The sequence below is a fragment of the Pan troglodytes genome, chromosome 13 (genome assembly GCF_028858775.2).
Source record: "Pan troglodytes isolate AG18354 chromosome 13, NHGRI_mPanTro3-v2.0_pri, whole genome shotgun sequence".
Lineage (NCBI taxonomy): Eukaryota > Metazoa > Chordata > Mammalia > Primates > Hominidae > Pan > Pan troglodytes.
Window position 1 is genome coordinate 59,867,139 of NC_072411.2, and position 26,160 is coordinate 59,893,298.

The 26,160-nt window shown below is 42.3% G+C and overlaps 1 protein-coding gene across 3 annotated transcripts in view; it reads right to left on the bottom strand.

The window, feature by feature from the left end:
• The window catches only part of ACVR1 (activin A receptor type 1), a 139,363-nt gene extending 119,714 nt beyond the window's left edge, over positions 1-19,649 (bottom strand). The window contains exon 1 of one of the 3 annotated variants that reach the window (XM_016949840.4): positions 19,115-19,649. The gene's annotated coding sequence lies outside the window, so the exon portion shown is untranslated. Of the gene's footprint in view, positions 1-19,060 lie in introns of all 3 variants that reach the window. The other 2 variants (XM_009443520.5, XM_009443522.5) reach the window with 2 other exon arrangements.
• Between the last annotated feature and the right edge of the window lie 6,511 nt (positions 19,650-26,160).

Consider the following 26,160-nt stretch of genomic DNA (forward strand, 5'->3'; position numbering starts at 1 on the left):
TAAAACTTGCTGATCCCAGTTCTGTATTCTCTTTCATCATTCTCCTTCCCCAAATCCTAGTGCCATATCTATAATGACTCATGGGAAAGATCATTACAAAAAATTAAAACTTGTCAGTGGCCCATTGTGATAAATGTGGAGAATGTTTAACACAAAACAACACCTCCCTCAATTCAAACTAACAAGTATTTATTGAGTGCCTGTGGTGTGCCCCGTGGTGGTTACAAAACATCATCTTTACTGGACTTGAGCTTTGTTACAGGGGCTAGTTCATTTTCAGGTCCTTCCATGCACATACAGATAAGGGTCCCTTTGAAGTCCAGAGAGGTTTGGGCCGCTTCCACTATAGATGATTTCTGGTATCAAAAAATATTTTTTAAATGTAAAAATAGGATGACAAAAATTGTGTATGTTTTAAATATTTACAAAACATGCCAAGCAATACTATTGGGCTGGTCTCAAGATAATTACATGGTCCAATACTGAGACGCAAGTTCAAGGTTACATGATCCATGCTACCTTCTTTCAATCCTGTTGAAAATATACAATCCTGGGCCAGGTACAGTGGTTTACGCCTGTAATCCCAGCATTTTGGGAGGCTGAGGCAGGTGGATTGCTTGAGCCCAGGAGTTCAAGACCACCCTGGGCAACATGGTGAAATCCCACTTCTACAAAAAATACAAAAATTAGCCAGGTGTGGTGGTACGCACTGTAGTCTCAGCTATTCAGGAGGCTGAAGTGGGAGGATCACCTGAGCCCAGGAGGTTGAGGCTGCAGTGAGCCATGATTGTGCCACTGCAATCCAGCCTGGGTGACAGGGTAAGACCCTGACTCAAAGAAAAAAAGAAAGAAAAAGAAAATACACAATTCTGGATATTTCTGGGACTCTGTGATACAAAGGTAATGTCAAGACAATGTGAAGTCCTTGTGTGTGGTAAAGCTTGGACCAAAGGGCTCTCCTACCCATCTCCGACACCCACGGTCTCAACAATGAACACATGGTCCCCGTCCTCAAGGAAATTATAAACTAATTGGAAAAAAAAAAAAAAGAAGAAAATACCCTTCCCCCATCTTCCTCCACCATAAGGAAGAAATACTGTACCAGAGAGACCAGAATTGCACCCTGGATCCATCACTAAATCATTCATCATCAGCAGGTCCTCCTTAATATATTTAAACCTCAAAGGCTTTTTTCTCCCTGTAAAATAAAATAATATCATTTTCTGCCCTGCCTCCGTACAAGGTTATTAAGAGGATCATGTAAAATGCAGTGTTGCTTTGGTAAACTACAAAGCCCTCCAGAAATGTGTACCACATATAGACAAAGGTTGAATACTTAATCACAAGCAGCCTTGTCAGCACCGTAAGAAATCCTAATGACATTTATAAGAATATCAATTCAGAAATTGAGATTGTTGTGTCTAGAGAATAACAGAGCAAACTTTAGGGAAGATGGGGAGAAAAGGTGAGTAGTTATGATTTCAAAATAAAGGGATTTTATGGAGCCCCAGGTAACTCTGGCACTTTTTCTGTGAATATGTGAATGCTCCTTGTAATTTTTTCTTCCTTGTTGACATAACTTCCATGAGTAACCAGAAGATGACTACTCCCCAAACAAACCCATATTTAGTCCCTAAGGTCCCACACTATGCCAGGCTTTTTCGTCAGTAAAAACTTAAAAAAAAAAAAGTCACTTGATCTAGTGGTCTCCTCCCTCTCAACCCACTAAAAGTTGGTTTCCTCCTTTATGCTAAACTTACGAACACTACTAATGATGACTAACTTACCAACAAAATGCCCTCTTGAGCTGTTCTCTTACTGGGTTCTCAGGGCTACCTGGGAGGAGCCTTCCCTTCCTCTCTATGGCGATAGGAGCCTCTCTTCAGTGTTCCTCCTACCTCTCAGGCTGTTCCCAGACTCTTCTCTCAAGGTCCTTCTCCAAGAACTCATCCCTTGGACCAAGGTGACAGATCCACCCTCTCCCCTTTCTCTCAGGAAATTCTGATCCCCACTTGAACTTTACTGCCTCCTGTACCAGGAAGCAGAGGCTCTCATCTGTATCTAGCCCTTTCCTCTCTAAGCTATTAAATATATTAATTGTTTTTCTTTTTGTTTTTATTTTTTGAGACACAGTCTCGCTCTGTCACCCAAGCTGGAGTGCAGTGGCGCAATCTTGGCTCACTGCAACCTCCATCTTGAGGGTTCAAGAGATTCTCCTGCCTCGGCCTCCCAAGTAGCTAGGATTACTACTGGTTATGGATTACATAACCATTACGCCCTGCTAATTTTTCTATTTTTGTCGAGACGGGGTTTCACCATGTTGGCCAGGCTGGTCTTGAACTCCTGACCCCAGGTGATCCGCAAGCCTCAGCCTCCCAAAGTGCTGGGATTACAGGCCTGAGCCACTGCACCTGGCCTATTTTTAATTTTTTTAATAGAGACAGGGTCTTGCTATGTTGCCCAGGCTGATTTCCTACTCCTGGCCTAAAGCAATCCTCCTGCTTCGGCCTCCCAAAGTGCTAGAATTACAAGCATGAGCCAGCATGCCCCATCTGTTTTTCTTCTGACAACTCACCAGACAGCTCTACTTGGACATCCCAAGTCCTCTCAAATACAGTCTGTCACCTTACTGCATTCCCCACACCTTCCTGTTCTGTTATGTGATTGTCAGAGGCATTTGAATCAGAGCAACTCCATCTTGAATAGGGGCTGAGTAAAATAAGGCTGAGACCTACTGGGCTGCATTCCGAGACAGTTAGGCATTCTAAGTCACAGGATGAAATAGGAGGTCGGCACAAGATGCGGGTCATAAAGACCTCACTGATAAAACAGGTTGCGGTAAAGAAGCCAGCCAAAACTCACCAAAACCAAGATGGTGACGAGAGTGACCTCTGGTCGTCCTCACTGCTATGCTCCCACCAGCACCATGACAGTTTACAAATGCCACGGCAATGTCAGGAAGTTACCCTATATGGTCTAAAAAGGGGAGACATCAATAATCCACCCCTTGTTTAAAAAATAATTCGGAAATAACCATAAAAATGGGCAACCAGCAGCCCTTGGGGGACTATGCCTATGGAGGAGCCATTCTTCCTTTACTTTCTTAATAAACTTGCTTCACTTTACTCTATGGACTCGCCTCCAATTTTTTCTTGTGCGAGTCCAAGAATCCTCTCTTGGGGTCTGGATTGGGACCCCTTTCCAGTAACATGATCATCATCTACCCCCAGATTGCCTGCAGTTATCAGATTCTCCTTTTCCTACTCTATTCCACCCTACAGATCAGATCAATCGCCACATCTCATGGGCTCAGACTCCCAAACAGCCCTGAAATCTGCAATATCCTTTCCAGCCACACCACTCACCAAATAAGTTCCAGCCCCCTAATTTGTGCCCACACTTCGATTATCCCCCTAAGTGTTTCCCAAAGTGTGGAACATGTACAACTGGTGGTCGCCTCACATGCTGCTAGGTGATTCTTCAACTTTTTTTTCTTTTTAATGGTCGTTTTTTGTATTATAGATTTTACTTAAGAAATAAATTCTTAAGTAGCATCTCAAGACTACATTTCCACAGGTATAATTGCTTTGAACAAACTTTCATGAGTTTGAAGAACCTGAGGACCTTTTGAAAAGTCTACCCCATACCCCAAGGGCCAATACATACCCCAGACCAATTAAATCACAACCTCATGAGGTGGGCACAGGCTCAGGCCTAGAAACTCCCCAGGTGCTTCCAATGCAGACAAGTCTGGGGACCAGTCCATGAAAATGAGACTGAAACAGGAATTGAAGGAAAGAAGGCTGAGCCCACCTAAAGAAAATAAAGCAAATTGTAATATATGTGGTAAACTGCTAGGAAGGGTACCCACCAACTCCACCCCAATTTGCCCACTTCGGCAGTGAAAGTCTGGCATCCCAGATATCCCTCAGTCTCCACTAAACCCGGACAGTCAGTCACCCTACTCAGGTAAGGCAAAGTGTCTAAGGTTTAGGAAGCAGTGCTAGCATTCTCCAAAATGTGTTCAGCAGAATGCTACCCACCACCCCTAGGGTATTAACAGCTGTGAGGCTACAAAGACTTCCACTGTGGAATAAATGTGGAACACCCTAGGGATATTCCAGGATAAGTGGTTAAGCTAATGGTTTTCTTCAAAGCCAATTTCTCAAAACTTTCAATTTACTGTGATACTTTACATTGTCCAAGAGAAGAATATAATATCCTGCATTTTTCAAACTTATTTGAGGACCTTTTTTGGTGAAGCACCTTATACACAATTAAGGTTTCAAGAAAGCTTCTTGGCAGATGCTGCTCTACATATACTTCCAGACAATTTTTAGAAAATATAAATCTAATAATGTGACTTCTTCATTATCAACTTTTTGCTAGAAAAAAAAAATCCAATCTCCTTTGCAGGTGGTCTACTTTCCAAGCTCTCCCATCCTTTACCCCTTCCTACGCTCAAGTCCAGTGTTTCTCAAACTTTTAGAAGCATTCAGATCACTGGGGGATACTGCTGCAAAGCTGATTCTGATCCAGCAGGATTTGAGGTAAGCCTGAGACTCTGTGTTTCTATTGATGCCATCACTGCTGACCCAAGGACCACACGCTGAGTAGCAAGGTTCTAGCCACATTCAGTTTTAAAGGTTGCTGTCTCTACTGAAAGCCTCTGTGCCTAGAAGGCCCTTTCCCCACCTGATAACATCCTACTTAACCTTGAAGACACTCAAGAACATCAGTTCCCTGAGATGACCTCTAGTGCCCTCAAACAGAACTGTACATCCCAATTTTATGTTTAGAGCTCTAATGTGGCACTTCACTTTACTGTATATTGGCTATTTCTTTTTCTGCCTCTGCCAAGCTGAGCTCTCTGACAGCCTTTCTGTCTATATTCTCAGTGCCTGGCACACAGTAGCTACTTAATAAATCTATATAGAAGGATAGAATGGCCATGAAAAGGAGATAATATGTGAACTTTGTTGAAGGAGACGTTCAGAAAATAAGGCTGCTTTGCAACATCAAGTCTGTCAGTTTGGAGTTGTGTGGTTGGGGACCTTCAGCAGGAGACAGAATGAGATTCTGTGCTATCATTGCATACAGTCCTATCACAAAGGAATAGCACCACACATTTTTATACTATATAAAAATAAAATAAAATTCCCAGGTTTCTTGACATGAAAACTAAATCCAGGTAATCTTCTGTTTAACATTTAACAGACTAAAAATCAACAGGCACAGTAGGAAATGAACCACCATTTCACCTCTAAATCTGTGTTCATCCACTTTATGGAGAATCCTTCTGACAATTCTAAGTTTAAACAAATCTTTGTGAAAAGAGTATTCCAGCAGGTTTAATGTAGTCACAGCTGTCAAAATCATGGGCAATGCATCATACTTAAGAGAGCATTTGAAAATGTGTCAATAATTATAATTACACACTTGTAGCAGATCTAATATACTTTCACCACCCTTTAACTTCAACTGATGTGAAATTAAAGCCAGTTACTTAAAAATGCAACTCTTAGATGATAATTTAATCCTAAAGTAGATATAAAACCTGTCACACTAGAGAGGTACAGTACATTTTACTCAAGAGGAGAAAAGGCCATGGCATTATAATACATCATTTTAGGTAAGGTGACCACCTTTAATGTGGAAAGGGTAAAATACATTATCTAGCTGACATAATTTTGAATATTTACTTCATCCATTTGTATTTAAAGATTGTCTCTTCAAAATTATGCATGACCCACAGCACAGAGATAACTGCTAAAATTTAGGATTATTTCCTACCAATCTTTTTTTTCTCTACATCCATATATATACGTTAACTACAAATATGAAAGTGTACTATGTTTCATGTTTATGTTTATGGAACTGTACTACAGAACTGTACGTAATTTATATGAAAGGAATTACACTATGTTTTGAGTGTCCTGCTTATTTCATGTAATATTTTGTGTACTCTCTACGGTCATTCATTCATTGCAACAATTTCTGTGTGCCTCCTATGCATAAGACAGTATACTAGGCACAGGATAAACATATACACATACACATACACACACACACACACACACACACAGAGTACAAAACAGACATACCTTGTATTTACTGATAATATACATATAAGGTAGTATCTGTAAGATACGGAAAATAATTAAGGCTCAAACTAGATGGAATAGCCAACAAAAGCCTCTTTGAAAAGGTAACTACTTTTAAAATGAGATCTGTCTCTGAAAATTCATCAAAAATAGTATTTTTAGTGATTACATAAAATTCCATTCTAGGAATATATATAAACCTAACCGCTGCTGTAGAACATTTACTTTTTTTTTTTTTTTTTTTTTTTTGAGACAGTCTCACTCTGTCGCCCAGGCTGGAATGCGGTGGTGCGATCTTGGCTCACTGCAACCTCCATCTCCCAGGTTCTCCTGCCTCAGCCTCCCGAGTAGCTGGGATTACAGGCGTGCGCCACCATACTTGGCTAATTTTTATATTTTTAGTAGTGATGAGGTTTCACCATGATGGCCAGGTTGGTCTCAAATTCCTGACCTCAGGTGATCTGGCCTCCTATGCCTCCCAAAGGGTTGGGATTACAGGCGTGAGCCACCATGCCCAGCCTATAGAACAGTTAAATTGTTTCTCTCTTTTTTTTTTTTTTTTTGCTACTCTACACCTAGTTGAATACATTTGTATACTTACAGAGATTTAGGCAGGGCTCAGTGGCTCACGCCTGTAATCCCAGCACTTTGGGAGGCCGAGGCCAGCGGATCACCTGTGGTCAGGAGTTCGAGACCAGCCTGGCCAACAGGGCAAAACCCCATCTCTACTAAAAATATAAAAATTAGCTGGGTGCAGTGGTGCATGCCTGTAATCCCACCTACTTAGGAGGCTGAGGCATGAGAATCCCTTGAACCCAGGAGGCAGAGGTTGCAGTAAGCCAAGATCACGCCACTGCACTTCCAGCCTGGCAACAGAGCAAGACTCCATCTCAAGAAAAAAAATAAAAAGAGAGATAGAAAGATTTAGTAAGTGATTTTCCTAAAATGAGTAACTAAGGGCTCAAAAATTTTCCAGAAGAAATGCATTTATATTAACAACCCAAATTCCAAGTCTTTTAACTTGGAATCCAAATACATTGCTTAATGTTGCAGGAGCAAATTCTTTTTTTTTTTTTTTTGAGATGGAGTCTCGCTCTGTCACCCAGGTTGGAGTGCCATCTCGGCTCACTGCAACCTCCGCCTCCTGAGTTCAAGAGATTCTCCTGCCTCAGCCTCCCGAGTAGCTGGGAATACAGATGCATGCCACCATGCCGGACTAAATTTTTGTATTTTTTTAAATAGAGACGGGGTTTCACACCATGTTAGTCAGGATGGTCTCGATCTCCTGACCTCGTGATCTGCCTGCCTCAGCCTCCCAAAGTGCTGGGATTACAGGCGTGAGCCACCGTGCCCTGCCTTGCAGGAGCAAATTCTAAAGAAAAAATGCAGTATGGGAAATAAAGAAATTTATTTTTTTTTTTTTTTGAGACAGGAGTCTGTCACCCAGCCTGTATGGGGTACAGTGGCATAATCATGGCTCACTGCAGCCATGACCTCCCTGCTCAAGTAATCCTCCCACCTCAGCCTCCTGAGTAGCTGGGACTACAGCCACATGCCACCACACCTTACTAATTTTTAAAAAAATTTTTGTAGAGACACAGTTTTACTATGTTGCCCAGGTTAACCTCAAACTCCTGCACTCAAGGAATCCTCTTGCCTTGGCCTCCCAAAGTGCTGTGATTACAGGTGTGATCCACTATAATCACACTTGGACACCACACTTGGCCAAATTCCCATTAAATTTTGTTTACTTGGGTTTCAGTTTTTAAATAGATCTAGTTTGACAATCAGCAGGAAATCCAATCATCTTTTTAAGCAATACTGGCTAAATATCTCAAAATTTCCAAAAATTCCTATTTTACCTTTACATTACAAAATATCAAAAGCTCAAAAGATCAAATTCAAAAGATCAGTTCAAAAGATCAAAAGCTACCTCTTATGGTCTGTTCCGAAGTCATAAATAAAATTTTGCTGTTTCTTAAAAACTGTCTATCATAGCCCTACTGCTTTTTTTACAGCTATTATAAAAATACAACTTTTTCCTTAAGTCTAAAAATCCATTGCCTCCACTCTTGATCAATAATAAAAAGCTGACTATATGAGTTTCCTGGTCACTAAATGCCTACTTACCACTCACCATATTTTTTTTTTAAAAAGGTGATCAGCCATATAAGCTCTGCTTTTAACGTAAAGCACACACCAGACATAGTGCTTTAAAACAATCAAAGTAAAGCTGTGGTTAGCAAGGCTTCCAAAGCCCAGAGTTCTTTATAGACTCAAACTTACACAGGAAAAAAAAAAAAAAATCATAAAGCTCCATTTACTGGAAGGACCAAAAAAGAGTGAGACTGAGAGAATCAACAAATTACTAAACTTTAGAAATAACTAAGCCTGTGCCCTTCTTAACAAATGAGGAAAGGAAAGCACCACAAAGACAAAGGTTAAGAAAATGACTTTCTTAGGCCACACAATTGGTTTACACCAGACAACAGACTAGCATTTGAGTCTTAAGGGTCATCCTCTCGTTATCACCACACCACATTGCTTCACAAATACAAAGCAAAAATCCAATTCATGGCACAGCCTATACTGAAATTTAAAATGCAAATATCCCTTGATTCAGCAATTCCAATCCTTGGTATTTATCTCCAGATACACAGGAGATAGATGATTGATAGATAGATAGACAGACAGATAGGCAGGGCGCGGTGGTTCACACCTGTAATCCCAGCACTTTGGGAGGCCGAGGCGGGCAGATCACCTGAGGTCAGGAGTTGGAGACCAGCCTGGCCAACATGGAGAAACCCTGTCTCTACTTAAAAATACAAAATTAGCCGGGCGTGGTGGCGCATGCTTGTAATCCCAGCTACTCGGGAGGCTGAGGCAGGAGAATCACTTGAACCCAGGAGGCAGAGGTTGCAGTGAGCCGATATCGCGCCACTGCACTCCAGCCCGGGCAAAAAGAGGGAAACTCCATCTCAAAAAAAAAAAAAAGAAAAAGAAAAAAGATAGATAGATAGATAGATAGATAGATAGATTGACTGATTGATTTCTGCAGGCGTGGGGATATATTTCAAGACCCCTAGTGAATGCCCGAAACCTCAGGTAGTACTGAACTCTATCTATGGACAGTCCCTGAATTAAAACGGTTTCACTGTAAACCCTTCCTGTACTTCAAATCTTGTATTGTGCACACATATTCCTGTCATAATATGACTAGTATCAAAAACATAAAACAAAATAATAAAGTTATTTTATTTCTAGGAAAAAATGTATAGGAACTCATATTACTGTGCACATGTAATGAAATAAAGCTATCTAGGAACGAAAAACAAAAACACCAATTTGAATTAAACCAAAAATGTCAGAGTTGTATGGCCCCAGAAGGAGACAAGCCTCTATGAGAACAAAAGAAATGCCCTCCTGGAAGATTTCCATGTACAACACTCACATCTGAGACAGATTCACCGCACTTGGGCTTAGAATGTCCTAAAACAATAAGACTTTTAGGGATCAAAAGGGAACCAAGTAGGAGAAGAGAGAGGAGCTGAGGTGGACATAGCTGATTAAGAAACAATAAGTTGGAGGGAATCCTAAGCAAACAAGCCAAGGGAGGTGGGGGGGGGGGGGGGGCGGGGAAGCTTCTCTGAATTTGAAAAGGACATTCCATTCTAAACTGGTTAAAAGCAAGGATAAATCTCAAGCAGAGAGCATTTTCCTCTGGCATTTTTTTCCCCATCTTGGAGCTCCGGCAACTTCTTTTTCACATTTTATATCATCTATGATACCAAGAAAAGGTCACTATTAGAATCAGTTTTACCTTAATAAGGCTCAGTGAAATAGGCACAGACATAAGTTACAGGTGTCACCCATCAAACAGCATATCTGCCTTTGATTCTATGAGCAGATGTTTTATCAGTTTCCCATGTTCAAAAGTTGAAGACTGTTATTTTACTCCTCTATTCGGATAAACATTTGATTTATTTGCAAGATATGGCACTTGACCCCAAAAAGTCAATAACAGACTTTGAACTGTTTGTAGCTGGTTCATTTTATCATTCAGACCTCAACCCACTTCTTCCCATTTCCAAAAGGAAGCTCTCCCCCAGGACATTCTCATCCTCTCACCAATCACCAGTACAAATCCAATAGCCAATACAAAGCCAAAGCCCCAAACCCTATCTCCAGAGTTTCAGTTCCATTTTCCCAGCTTCTCACAGGGCTCAAGTAAGCATTCTTCTGGGTTCTTGCTCTCCCAGAACCTCAAACCCAACGCCACAATCCATTCCAACCCAGGTGCTCTTGGCAACCTTCCATTTTCTTTTAAGAGCAACACCATTCTCCCAGTCATCCAGGTTCCAAAAGTCACATATGTTTACCCAACCCCTACCCTCCCTCTCATCGCAAAAGTAATTTATTCACCAAGCCCTATGGCTTCTCCAGCCCAAGGCTAAAACCCTAGTTCCATCTATTCTCATTTCCTCCTGGCTTCTGGGCATCCCACTCCACTAGACCAATCATCCTTGGCTAACAGAAGGCTATGTGCCAAGGCTTCAAACTCATACACCTATAGGGTCAATCCATTTAGCCTACAGGAACGAGGTAGGCGAGGAGTTTAAAACAAACAAACCTGTCAGTGCAAGAACAATAAACAGCAACTAACACCGAGCCTCAGTGTCTGGGAGAAAACAGGATGAACTGAGACAGTAGCAGCCACAGCACACACATCTCCCTCAGACAGACATGGTCAAAAGATCTGGCAGTTTCTTGCAGGAAGGAATATGGCCCTGGGGCTGCCAGAGTTTTCAGTGTTGCAGGAGCAGCTGGACATTTCGATTTTTTTTATGAAAATGTCCCCCATTTTTACACGTTAGCAACCATGGTTTTTTTTTTAATGTTTTAAATACAGTATCAAACAGGACAGAACTCTGAGGTATACTGAGCTCAGAGACCACCAGTTTTCAACCTCTGCTCTGGTGCACTGATGGTGATGTGGGAATTTACAGCCTGAGTTAAAGTTCAGATGTGTAACCTTAGACATTTATATCACCTCTCTAGGCCTCAGTTTCTCCTTCTATAAAATGGGCATTAGAGTAGGTACTTCATGGAGTGTGAGTGAGCATTAAATGAGATAATGAAAGGGGCCAGACCAAGGCCTGCTTTCATGCCTTATCTTAACTTCCAGCCTGTCATTCAAAGTAAGCCATAATGTGCCTCTAAATCTCCCTTTCTAAGCTTGCTCCTATGGTGCTCATCTTGATGTGCTCTACAGAGTCAAGTCACATCACAAAGCACTTTTAACTGTGAATGTGCTGTTCCTTTCGGTTGTCTAAGGTCTTGCATGCCACCCTGAGAAGCTGCATCCCAGGACACATAGTCTGAGACTAGTGATTAAAAATATGTGCAACTGCCAGGCACGGTGGCTAGTGCCTGTAATCCCAGCACTCTGGGAGGCCGAGGTGGGTGAATCACGAGGTCAGGAGTTCAAGACCAGCCTGGCCAACATGGTGAAACCCCATCTCTACTAAAAATGAAAAAAAAAAAAAAATAGCTGGGCATGGTGGTGAGTGCCTGTAATCCCAACTACTCGGGAGGCTGAGGCAGGAGAATCGCTTCAACCCAAGGCGGAAGTTGCAGTGAGCCGAGATCGCGCCACGGCACTCCAGCCCAGGTGACAGTGCGAGACTCCATCTCAAAAAAAAAAAAAATGTGCAACTATCTTTTCTATAACTTGGCCTCTAAATAAAAAACAAGCCCCTTATATTTACTTGCCCCATTCTCTCTTTTTGGAATGTTGCCTATGCTACAACCTATACACATACAGATACCTCTCAAAATAACATCCAATTGGTACCTCTTTCAGAGGCCAGCCAAACAGCCACCTCCTTAAAGGTGTTGGTTGATCCTCTGTAACTTGTGACCAAGATATTCAGAGTTCTGCCACTAATAGTTACATGTATAATTATTCACTCCCTTACTCAAGTGCACCTTATTATTAACTTGACAATAACTGAGCTTTCTATGCCCAACCTTACCTACAGGAAGACTTGATAAATGCTCAATAAATAAGGGACAAAGAAGACGGGAAAAGATGAAGGAAGAGGAAAGCAAGATTTTAATGATAAGGACAATGACAACAATTAAGCTCTTGTGTCTTTGAATGCAAAGAGCTGTCCCTACTAACAACATGCTTTCATTTTTTATTTCTGAACAATATATGGGGGTCATCTTCCCCACCTCCCTCTCATCCTTTGGGTGTGTGTAACCTCAGCTTCCCCTTATTCCTGAAAGTCAACAACCTCTTCAAGTATAATCTAAATAAACAGGGAGTTAAGTGGCTCCTGCCACCATTCTAAATGAATCAGCCCCACCTTTGATGCTGATGGGGATCAAGATGATGATGATGATGCACACTGGAGCTGGCCCAAATCACGTATTACTCACTTTAATCTGATTTGGAAACAAGTAAAGACCCTTACACAGAAAAAATAATCTGGCAAGGGAGAGGGGCATAGGGGTATGAACTTTCTATAGAATGACAGAAATCCACACAAAAAGAAAACGAAAGTCTCATCCAGACTAGCAACTATTCAATAAACAAATTAAGGCTAATTTCCACAATACCTAGAACAGTTTTTTTCTAACTGCTTATTAGGACCCATTAGCAAGTTATAAAATCAGTTTAGTATATAAAGACTAGAATTTTTAAAATAAAAATTGAATATTAATTAAAAAGCATTATAATATTTTTTGTAGAACTTGTAATTCGGCTTTATTTTTAACACCTGTGCACATGCATATGTGTTTGTGTGTGTACCAGGTCATGATATAAAATGTACTGCTGAGTGTTAAAATGTTTTTAAAATACTGAAATAGAACATTTATGTTTATATAAAGTAATCTCTGCTGACTGAGCTTTTCTGTTTTTTACTAGGCCATCCTCATAATATATTTGTTCTTGCCACCTATTGTTACAACAACTTGGGTTCTTCAAGTTCAAGATAAGCATATGAAAACTGTATGAAAAATAGCACTGGGCACATGTGTCCCTTACTCCTGAAAAGGAAGGTGTCACTCTCGATAACCACCTACACTTTCACTCCTATGCATATTTCTATCTCGTGTAAGTCCCTGACATCAAGACAAGGGATATTCATCCCTAAGCTCCTGCCTTTATGGTCATGTTTGCTTATATGCATTAACTCACTACTTACAGAGAGTAAATCAAGCACATCTTACTTTCACCCCAAGCGTAGCCAACACTCATCAATAGCTGCAATAGTGGAAGTTTCGGAACTTGGTTTAAAACATCACCTCAACCCATCCCTTCTATTCCAGAATGCTTTTTCTCAAGTTCTTCTTATTGCACATTTTCCTCAGTACCCACGTTCCAAACTCTCAAGTATCGTCCCACTTCTAATATCCAACTTTGTCCAAGATCACCCCACCTTCGCTCTCCCCTCTGTACATTTCTAAAGTTCAAGGTTATATTTTTGGAGGGCCTATCAATATTCTTCCATAACTGGCTAAAATGGAATCCCCCAAACCAGAGCAATCTTGCTTTTCGATGGCATGGTGATATTAATAGCCAATCTTGGCTTTCATAGATGAGCAAAAGCACACACCCATCAAGTATTCAAGATGAAAAGTTATATGTGGTATGTCCACTGATTTCAGCCCTTAAAAATCTCTCAAAAGAGGAGTTTACTTTGGATTCCACCCATTTTCCAAAGAGGTCACCTACATTTTTCCACCTCTCACATAAGCATGGCCCACCACTATGTTTTCACTGTCAACTGTTTGGAAACATATGCAACAGGAAAAAGTCAAGAGTAAAGTAATTGATTCACTGAGTGTCTGGGTCCTAACTATAAATAATGAAGGATTCCCTGCTCTGTGGGATATAAAAAATTAGTGAGATATTCTTCTCAAAAATGGAAGCATCACTCTTAAATATAAAAACAAAGAAAGAAACATATGCTGAAAAGAACACAATAAATGTTTGTGGAATTGACTAAGCACAGGTTACAACATTAAGCACTAAGAAGAGGTATCAAAAGCAGTTCCTTCTACATAGAATGTCTTTCGTCCCCACTTTCCAAACTCATCCTTACGGACCACAGTGACTGGTATCATCTTGTCAGCGATTTCCCTGGTTCCCTAGAGGACTAGGTCCCTTTGCTCCCTTAATATGCAATCATCCATTCATTCTCTCGGCAATTCAAAAACAATTTATTGACTGTGTGGTCTAGGCCAGGCATTGTGTTAGGTGCAAAAGTTACACAAAAGATGAATAAGACAGTCCCTTGCCTCAAGGAGCCCAGGGAGAGAACTTGAAAGGTTTTAAGTTGGTGAAGAGCAATGACTTGTGTAGAAAGAATCAATGGAGGAATGAACAACTTGAAGTCCTTGCCCTCAAAGAGATCAATCACATCCCAGAATAAGAAATGGGGATGATAAAACCTAGGAGACTGTCGAAAGGCAAAATGGCAAAATCCAGAAAGCATTCTTGCTTGCAGTAAGATTACTCTGAGCCTTGAAGAATCTGGGTCCCCCAAAAAGGAGGGGAGTGAGGGGCAATGCAGAGACCAGAACAGCCAGGGTTTGGCCTCAAGATGAATGAGAACTGACCTTGGGCGATCCCTCAGGACACTTATGCTAAAAGTGGTCTCACCCCATCCCCCTCCTCAAAACAACCTTCACCTACTGCACAAACCTCCACAAAATTTAGGAAGACTGAAATTTAAAGTTATTTCCCAGTCACAGAAATAAAGGCCAAATACCCAGAGTCAACAATGAAGCAACTCTAATGGGCAAAGTGGAATGTTGGTCAGAGAGTGAAACCCAAAAATCAAACAACTGAATAGCAGTGGCTCTGGAAAGCAAAGCTCTGATGGATCACATAAGAGCCTTTATACATATAAACAATCTCACATTTCCAGAACTGCCTAGAAGCGCACAGGAATAGTATTCGAATGTGTGGTCAGTTTGAATATTAGGGGCAGAGGGTGTACTTGTGTTAACTCAGAAAAGGAAGCTGCCGAATATCTTATTAGTTAATTTTGAGAGTGTGAGTTCAAGCAAAACTACCTGCCATCTGAACCAAAGGCTGTGATGTGCCAACCACACCAAACTGATGAGGCTCTTTCAAAAGGAGTCTTTCATTTGAATGTCCTTCCAACAGACAAACCCTAGTTTAGAACTTCTGATTCTTAAACTTAACATGGCAAGCAAGAGCATTCTATGGCCAACTGCTAAAAATGAGGAGGTAAATCTTCCATTTGGTTCTTCTGAGAGCTGGAATTGGCCACAGAAAGAAACACAAAGTTTTCACTCCAAAAGATCAAAGAAGGCATTTTGTACCAGGAAACCCAATTCCAAATCCTCATTTCCAGGAATAAAGCCACAGTGCCCAGTGCTTACTTGGGAAAATAAAACAGGAGATTCTGCGGATTCCAATTAAAATTTCTGATGGCTTTATTTCCCAGCCTCACCAGTTTAATGTTGTTAACATTTCATCCAGGCCCTGCTTTAACTTAAATACTGCTTCCAGCTCTGAATGGTCACACCTTAATACTGGGTAAAAAGGAAGGTGTCTTAACACTTCATGACAGTATTCTTTGCCCCATCCCAAGTGCTAGATATATAAGACAAGGTGATGCTGAAAAGTGCTAGCTTCAGCCCAGCCTGTGTCTCCCATAACTACAGCCAGGTGAAACCTCACTGCAGCCCACACTATTTAGTTGCAATATTGGAAAGGAGAGTAGAAGCAGGAGAAAATAGGGGAGGAGGGGAACATACCTCAACCTTATTCAAATATAACAAACAATGAGCTTGCTTTACAATTATTTCCTGGGGTCTTATCGATCAGCCAATAGTTACTGTGTGCCCACTGCAAACAAGGTACCAAACTAAATCTATAGTCAGCATAGTGCAGTAAAATATTCCCTAAGTAATCATTATGTTAATGGTTATGTGTTTAATTTTCTTTATCATTTTACAAAAAATGTATTGTGTATGTAGGTTATAAAGTCTAAAAATAAAATCAGCACCTATGAACCCATCACCCAATCCAAAAACCAGAACATCACCAACACTGTATCATCTACCTACTTCCTCTATTTTTATTCCAAGTCCCTGCAACATACACACACTCCACATAATCATTATTCTGAAGTTGGGGTTTCGGTGCAAATACAAACGCCTATTTATGACTACCTCCTATTCCTAACAAGTGAGTTGGCTTTCCAAATATGGTAGTAATACATAATTTCCTCTTTAAAAAATGATGTCTTTAGGTTCTTTTCTTTAAGTGAATCATTGCTTTAAAGAAAAATATTAATAGAGTAAGTGGGACTCAGCCATGGTAAACTCAGGAAGACAGTATGTGAGTGAATGAACTTTGACAATCACTGCAAAAGTGGCCAAGAACATGAGTTCTGAAGTCCTGCAGACCTCTGGTTCAAATCCCCATTCTACCACTGAAATCTGCCAAGCCTCAATTTCTTATTGTAGGAAGGTAAAATAATAATAAGACATATGGTGTTTGTGGAAATGTCATGAAAAAGTACCTGTGAAGAGCTGAGCCCAGTGCCTAGCACATATCCAGCACCCCTAAACTATCCTGTCATTAAAGCCACCCAAACATATCAAAGAGTTTTGCCACCATCAGTGGTTTGCTTCTCCAGAATTCCTACTGAGTTGGGCATGAGATCGCTTCACATAAAAATAAATCAAGATGCAGAGATCCAAGAGCAGAACAAGCCACAGACTACAGCTCCCAGTCCCAGCATTGATTCCATCTTCACCTCATGACCTTGAAGAGCAGGATCATTTTTCAAATCCATTTCTGTCCTGTCCCCCCTCCCTCAGAAGACTGGACTACTCAATCCAAGCCTGAGAATTACCTAGAAGCCTATCATGACCATCATGGGACTAGTTCAGTCCAATCTAGGGCAAGATAGAGGCATAACCTCTATCTCCTGACTCAATCTCTGTTATACCTTCCTTGGACACATGATGAAAACCTGGCAAATCACTACTTTGAAAAAAATTCATTACAAATCTATTAATCAAATTAAGTTCCTCACTTCTGAAATTAATACATTACATTCCTGAATATGGCATCTTTACTCTGAATCCTTAATATTCCTTTAAATTCCTCACAGATAACAACAAACTTGCTAGGATTCAAATGATCACTCTCTTCCAAGGTACAAAAGTTGTAAGACTACTATCTAAATCAAGTTTTATTTAAAACCACCCTCTCCATTTCAAGTAAAACTCAACAACACAGCTGGAAAAGGAGGGCATGAACCCAATCTATAATCATCCCAATCCTTAGTTTTTGTCACCTATCCAGAATTTATCTATCCATCATTCACCACCTGTGAGTACCTGCATAAGGGGTAATAGCAGAAATGCTATTATCCAACACCCAGTTACATCAACTTAAGGCCTAGATTTCAGCTTCAAAAGAATTCCATTTTTTAAAATTCCAAGACAGAAAATAAAAACAAGTGAATCATAAAATAAGTGATCGAGGTCCCATCCAGGCATAAGATAACCTCCTGACCCCTATGTCCCCATCAGTGAAATGGATGAGGCCCATATTTCAAACTTAAGCAGTCTGCACACTATGAAGCTGCATGGCGAGGCCGATGTCTGAGGTCAGCACAAGTCTAGTGTCTGCTGGCTGCCCAAGCCTGGGCCCCTGGCCAGCAACCCACCTCCAGAGACAAGTGCCAGGACATACTATAGTGTTTCCATTTAAGGCCCGCCACTTGGATCAGCCCATCTCTGAAATTTCTTAACACCACCTTTCCAGGAAGAATTTTTTTGGGGAAAAGGGAGGTGGTGTCTATTTTTTGCCACCGCCTTCCCTTGGGCTGTCAGAGCAATCTGCATCTCTGGGACAGGATTCTTTAAAACCACTGGGTTATGTCTCAATTCATGGGCCTCTTCTCAAAAATATGTAAAAACATGTATGGAACGGGCCCCTTTGCCCATCATCTAACTCTTATCATACATCCCTCAAAAAATAAAGAAAAGCCCAATAAAATTGACAAGTCCATTGTATTACCTTGCTGCCTCTCCCCAAAAGCCAAATTCATGACAACTTTTTAACCAAGACTTTTCTTCTGTTACTAAGTGGAACGTTTTCTTCTCTAAGTAGCTTTTCTCCCATGCAAGCAGCGTTCAAATCTCCAGGGGAAAGGAGGGGTGGGGAGGGGGTGGGAGACTATCTGGCACAAACTGGACAGAGCCGAGCCAGTCTAGAACCCGACGGAAGTTATTGAATCCAGCGGCCCCAGAGGCCCACATCTCTTCTTAGTGCGCCCGAGGTTCTAGCCTCACTGTTTTGGTTACAGTTGAAGGAAGGGTTTTAAACTTGGCAAAGTACCGTGCAACATCTGTAACCACATTTGCCTTCTGGGGATCGGAAGATGAATCCCACATTCCTGGCTTTGAAGCTTTTTGAAACTGCAGCTAGGAAGAACCGAGGGAGGGAGGGAGTTGAGCAGAGTTTATTGGCTGTCTCTCCAGCAGAAAATTCCTCTTGGAAGAGATGGATATTTTGAGGGTGGGGGAAATTCGCCTATCTATCTCCTTACTCTCTACAAGCTCAGCTAGGAAGGTGAGCCCCGTGGCCCCGCGGCCAGATCGATTTACAAGTCAGAGTCGCACACCCTGAAGGAGTTCACAACACACACACACACACACGCACGCACACACACCCCAATACAAACCTGAGACCCCCGCTCCACGCCTCTGCCCCCCCACCCCCCATATCCCACCAGCAGTTCAGGCCCAAAGCAAGACAGTTTTGTTCCGCGGCTGCTTCCCCCACGGAGAGGGGATCAAGCTTGGGGGAGAAAGGAATGAAAGCGAGGGGGAGGCACCGCAGACGCCCACCCTGCCACCCCCGATCCCTGCCTCTTCTCCCGCTAGACTACCTCCTCCTTCAGTCCTCCCGGCTCCAGCAGGCGCGGCCGGCGACCTGCGCTCACCTCGGGTCCCGCCGCGGCCGGGGGCTGAGCCGGGGGAGGCGGAGTGCGAGGCAGCCGGGCGCTGCAGGTCGGCGCGGCGCGGGGCGGCGCGGGGCGGGGCGGGGCGGTGCAGCCGGCGAGGGAGCCCGGAACTCTGCGGGGCCGGGAGCCGGGGGCCGAGGGCCGGCCCCGAGCGGCGGCGGCTGCGGCGGCTGCAGCGGAGCGGTGCGTGGGGCCGGGAGCTTCCCGGCCCTGGGGCCGGCGCGGCTGGCCGAGGAGCAGGCTGGCAGCGGCAGCGGCGGCAGCGGCAGCCACCCGGGGGAAAGAGCCGGGGGAGGGCGGGGAGGCGGGGTGAAGAGGAGGAGGAAGGGGAGGAGGGCGGGCAGAATAAACTTCCCGAGGCGCAGAGGCTCGGGCTGGGAGCACGACCGCGGGCGGGGCAGGCGGACCAGCTGGGCTTGCCCCCGGGGGCGGCGGGGGAGACCGTCACAGAGAGTAGAAAAGTTCCCCCAGCGCCGAGGGGGAGGCTGCGGCGGCGGCGGCGGCTGCAAAGAGCAGGAGCTGGAGCGGGAGGAGCGGGAGGAGGAGGAGGAGGAAGTGGCTGCGGAGCGCTCGGCCAATGAGTGTCTGGAGCTGTGATTAACCAGGCAGCAACACATCATTTCCTCCCGGCGCGGATCCAGGGAGCCGGGAGGGGAGAGAGGAGGCGGCGGGGCGGGGCCGTCCCCGCGCCCCCTGCAGGCGCCCGGCCGAGGGCGAGCCCGCCGAGCCCCGCCGAGCCTGACCGCGCCGCCCCCGGCGCGCCTGGCGCTGTCTGGCGGGTCGCTTGGCCCGCCGGGTGGAAGCTATGAGCGCGCCGCCAGCGGGGCTCCTCGGAGGCGGCGGGGCAGGCCCGAGCTGGGCTCCTGTGGCCGGGGTGGGAGGAGAAGAGGCCGCGCGGCACGGGTGAGTGCCCAGGTAGGCGCGGGCGGGGCCGTCTGGACAGCTCCCGAGGGCGCGCGGGGCAGGCGGGCGGACGGGCGGGCATCCCGGGCCCGGGGACTGCGGGCGGCCACCTACTCGAGCCCTGCATGTCAGACTTGGGCTGGATTCTCAGAGAGAAGCCTTGGCATTCTCATCCAGGCCATCTCTGACCTGCCTTCAGATCCCCTTCCACTTTGCTCATTTCCTTGCAAGGTCTAGGGTTATGCCAGAGCTTGCCATGTTCGCCGTTGGCTTCCTTAGTAACAGAAATAAGCATGGAGGGGCTTCTGCAGTGATCTAGCCCTGTCCTAGGCGCCATGGGAGCTTACAGTGGAAATGCAGGAACATTCTCCGCTGCAGAGAGTCTGATAACCTCGGTCCTTAGATACACAAAAACACCCCAGTGTGCTAATATTACCCAGAGCACCAAAAAGGCATGCAAGGATCAAATTTTGCATGGTTCCTGCTGAGTGTAAAGGAAAGCACTAAGCCATTTTCTCTGCCCTCTAGAAGCTTATAATGTACAGTCCTATCACAAAGCAGAATAAAAACATGAAACCTATAAATGGGAATGCCATAAAGTATTTTTATCTCTACAGGTTCATTCATGCAGAGGGCATTTATTGGGTGACTGCAGTACTGCAAAAGGTTGCAAAGGAAATGGAAGATCTGGTCCCTGCAGGTTGGGAGTTTACAATCTAATTAGAAACACAAGGCATATATACGTGAAAAAACTAGAATCCCCAGCTGTAAGCAAAAGGATGGAGTAGGTGGGAGCATTTTTTTCATAAAGAGGAGAGCTTTGTACCTGTATGATTGGTGAGGATCAGGAGAGGCAAGTTCAGTACCAATCAAGGCAAGAGCACCTATATGTATCCCTGCTCTATAGAATGATGTAACAGGGCCCTCATTGTCACTTGGCTGAAGTGTCAGCTCTGCCACTTACAAACTGTTTTGAACTGGGGCACATTTTTAACCTAAGAAGGGAATACAGGTTGTCTCGTGAGGTGGTTGTGCAGTTCAAATGAGATTACAAACGTGAAAGCTTGTGAAGCTCAATGATGTACATTCATGGAGTCCTCATTGTACAAACTGGCCCCTTCTTGGTAACCTTTAGAGTTCCCTCCCAGGCTGTAAGCTGCAAGAGGGCAGGGACCAGGTCTGGTTGTATTCATCATGTATCACAATGTCTAGCAGAAGGGTTCATGTGGGTGTTCAATAAAGTTTTGCTGAGTAGGTAAATAAATGAATTAATGAATCCTGTTATGCTCTGAACAGTTCCTATTATTTGTTCCTTAAGCAGTTCCTTCAATAGTGGTCTTATTGTATCGCTGGCTCAGTGAAAAACACTCTAACTCAACCTCCTGTGACTTACTAGTGTGCCAGGAGACTGGGAGAATTCTGGATGGTACTGTCAGAGGCATTCGAACCAGAGAAACTCCATTTTGAATGAGGGCTAGGAAAATGAGGCTGAGACTGGCTGGGCTGCATTCTCGGGAAGTTAGGCTTTCTTAGCCTCTAGATGTTTACAGCTAAGGGAACAAATTAATAGTGTTTACTAAACAAACCCAGACTTGGGAGTGTCCAGATATCCCGATATCTGGAGAACAAAGGCATTCCTAATTTTGCTTTAAAGATAATATTGATTCTTGCAAAATATAGTAATTTATTTATTTATCACAAACTCTTGTAGCAGAGCACATCTCCCTATATATACAAGTGATGTACCTAGCATGGAATCGTTCCTCCTCTTACTTTCGGCAACATCCTACTTTGTCTATGGAGTAGATGTCCTTTCACCACTTTACTTTCTTAATAAACTGGCTTTTACTTTACACTGCGGACTCGCCCTGAATTCTTTCTTGCGTGAGATCCAAGAACCCTCTCTTGGGGTCTGGATTGGGACCCCTGCCCTAAAACATATTCCTGGCAACCACAGAAGGGACTTTAGTGCAGAAACCCTGACCCAACGGCTACCTTTGGGTAAGTGTTGGGGTCCTGTAACAGTACTTGTGGCCTTTTAACATAAAGTGTGTGTGTGTGTGTGTGTATGTGTAAAGCAAGAGGCAAAAGGCTCCTCCACTCCTCCAGCAGGATACAGCCTTCCACACAAGCCCTGTGCACACAAGGATACAGCCCTTTGGCTTGGACACCTTAATCCGGGGTTTCTCAACCTTAGCACTATTGACATTTTTGGCTGGGTAATTGTTGTGAATGCTGTCCTGTGCATTGTAAGATGTTTGGCAGCATCCTTGACCTCTGCTTACTAACTGCCAGAACACCCTCCTGCCACAGTTGTGACAACCAAAAATGTCTCCAGACGGTGCCAAATATTTTCTGGGAGGGGGTGCCAAACTACCTCCTGTTGAGAACCACAACCTTACTCTAATTCATTGATTGAACTCTGGTGGAAAATCACACCAGTAAAGTTACTTGGAGGAAATGTATCTTCTGTTATTCTAAGATTTTCAGATCTCCTCAATCATATGTTTCAAGGAGCACGACTCTTGCTAATTAATTGCCTGCTGCATTGTGAATTGGCATCTCTTCTGTTTTCTGCATATCCTCCTCCTTTACGCCCAGATCAACATGTTCATTTCTAAAAGTCAACAGCTTTCAAAAACTATTAGGAAACAGGGTCTTGAGCAACCTAAGAGTCCTGTATGATATTTTTCTATAAAATTGGGGAATTTATTTTATAAATAAATAAATTATAAATTTTATAAATAAATAAAAACAGCTTCTCTGTTATAGTGTGTTAAGCTTTTAGACTTACAAACAATAACCACATCCTCTTTGTACTGAGATTGTAAGTGATACGATAAGTATATAAGTCATAATTTTTAAAAATTATTTAATATATTTAAACACACTGAGTACTTTTCTTTCATCTTGGAACCATTTCTTTTTGGTTTCAGAGAGAGGTTTTATTTCATAATGGGATAAAAGAACATGTTTTCTTAGCTGGCTGTAGTGGCTCAGGCCTGTAATCCCAGCACTTTGGGAGGCCGAGGCAGGTGGGTCACTTGAGGTCAAGAGTTCAAGACCAGCCTGGCCAACATGGTGAAACCCTGTCTCTACTAAAAATACAAAAACTAGCCAGGCGTGGTGGCATGTGCCTGTAATCCCAGCTACTCGGGAGGCTGAGACAGGAGAATCGCTTGAACCCAGGAGGCGGAGGTTGCAGTAAGCCAAGATGGGGCCACTGCACTCCAACCTGGGCCACAGAGTGAGACTCTGTCTCCAAAAAAAGAAAAAACCATGTTTTCTTAAAATCTGTAAAGCAAAAATCAGCTTAATTATCAACTTCCAGAAGCAAATTCTTCAGAATATTGGTGGGATATTTGACAGCTGGTGATAATTCATGAAAATCCTGATGGATTGATGTGCTGTTCAACTAATAAAGTTTTCTTGAAGAAAAATAAAGATTAATAGTGGAAGGAAGGAACAAACAAATCCAGATAAGTCTGTTCACTAAGTAATGGGCATGTAGAACCAAAAAAAAAAAAAAAAAATCCCTGCTTATAGAAGACAATAGTACCATGTTTGTGATGTGAACAGACACTTTTGTTCAGCAAACAATATCGTCCGTCTCATTAAATAAGGTTATTTGAAGCATAGGTTTTATAGTTTTGTTTTTATTTAGCTTTAGTTTCATAGTTGTATAATGGTTACAATATATGCAGATGAGTTTATACGGGTAGGCATCCATACAGCCTAGAAAAACGGCAAAGGTTGAGGGTTGAATGTGGTATATGGTAAAATAATTTTCCAATTTCTGTTTTGTTAGACTAGAATAATGACTTATATATACTCCTAGGGAGGTCTCCAGGTTCTCTGTGAATTCTTGAAATTTGTGCTTTTGCATCAATCACAATGTTTTTACAACAATATATTAAAGAATGTAATATTGTGTTTATTGTGGATCATATGAGTGTCTACCGTGCAACCATGACCCCATTGTCTTTTTTGCTATGTGCCTAAAAGGACATGCACCTTATTTAAATGATGTTTTAATAAAAATAAGGCATTACTGAAGGTTCATGGTCTTTTTTTTTTAAAAGGTACATACATTTTAAAGCTGTGTATATCACTCAAATGTGAGAAATACTAGCCCAGATGCATCATAACTGTTCTTGGAGAAAAATGAATTAAAAGGCCTTGAGATCTTAAATTTAGTCCTAATCCTGAGGCCCTAAGAAACCAATATTATATTCTAAAGATCTAAGCAACTCGATCAAAATAGTAGGGGGTGGAAGAGAAAATCATAAGCAGAAAGGATCACTAAAAGTCGTGTCTGACTTGGCACCCTTTTTCTCAAAAGGTAAACATTTAAACCAGTCAGGACAGACATTTGTTTATCTTCCAAGTTAAACTTTCCCAGGTGTATCAATGACTCATTAATTGTGCATTTCATATAAGAGTTCACTGGCCACCTACCATATTCAGGGAACTGTGAGAGTTATACACAGAGTCCTCAAGCTGCCTATAGTTGAAATGGGTGTCAATGCAGTCACTCCTGGCATAGGAGGCTACGTACAAACCACTGTGTGACTATGGGCCAACAGTGTGATATAAGAGGCATTACAAAATTATGCTGATTATTTATTAAATGGTATTGAGGCACTTGGAAAAAAATTCTGTTAGTGCCTCCCCTCAAACCATTCCTGAAAATATTTCCAAAAGGAATAAAAAGTTAAATATATATACATATATTTAATCATAAAATTAACTCAAAGCAAATGTAGGTAAATATTTATCTTTAGATGGGAAAAGAACTTTCTAAATAAAAGCCATGGAAGAAATAAAGGTTGATTTGCTTGACTATGGGAAAAAATTTCCCTAACATTTTGATTTTTGTCCAAAATGTTCCCTAAAAATTTTTAAGGAACAGTCAAACAAAAGAAGGTATTTTCTGCTTTGTTTTGTTTTGTTTTGTTTTGTTTTTGAGGCGGAGTCTCACTCTGTCACCCAGGCTGGAGTGCAGTGGCGTGATCTCGGCTCACTGCAAGCTCCACCTGCCAGGTTCACGCCATTCTCCTGCCTCAGCCCCCCGAGTAGCTGAGACTACAGGCGCCTGCCACCACACCCCTCTAATTTTTTGTATTTTCAGTAGAGACGGGGTTTCACCGTGTTAGCCAGGATGGTCTCGATCTCCTGACCTCATGATCCACCCACCTCGGCCTCCCAAAGTACTGGGATTACAGGCGTGAGCCACTGTGCCTGGCCTTTTCTTTGTATTTTCAACAAATGCTCAAAGGATTAAAATCTTTAATTATAAAAAAACTTCAAATAAACAAAATGTACCATCTAATAGAGCATTAAGCAAATAGTATGACTAGACAAGGAAAATTTAAATTATTACATATGAGATTTAGGAAAAAAGTTTACCATCTCCAAAGTTCTAAGAAAAGATAATACATACAAACAAAACTGAGATAAAATATTTAATATAATTATTTCACACAATTTGTCAGCAATTAAACATATTCTCTATTGGTAAAATTGACTTTATAAAGGACATAGTTGCTATGGAGAGTGTAAACTGGAAAACAATTTCTGGAAGATAATTAGGTGATATGTATCAAATATTTTAAAAGATGTATACCCTTGGACATTTTAATCCCATTTCAGAAATGTATGCCATGAAAATAATTATTATTAATCGCACAAAAATTTGTGTAAAAGAATAATTACTATCTAATAACTTCTGAAATTCCAACAATGAAGCCTAAGTTGAAAAAAAAATAGAAGACAAAGGTAATATTCCAATTCCATAACCCTTATAAGCACATTCATCCATCAGATGTATACACAAAGAAAAAAGACTAGAAGGAAATATTCCAGGACGTGCAATACTTACATGAATTACGACTGACTGTTATTTTCTTCTTTACACATCTATGTGTTCCAATTTTTCTATAACGTACCACTTTTATAAGCAGAAATAATAAACATTATAAAAATAGAAATGCACATATTTTTAAAGGGTCTGACAATCATGGGACAAGACCTAACCGGTGAGGAATGCATATGGATTTTTATCTGTGAAGTGGGAGGTGCGGTGTTGTGAATGGAATTCAAATTTGACATTTTTGTTCTCC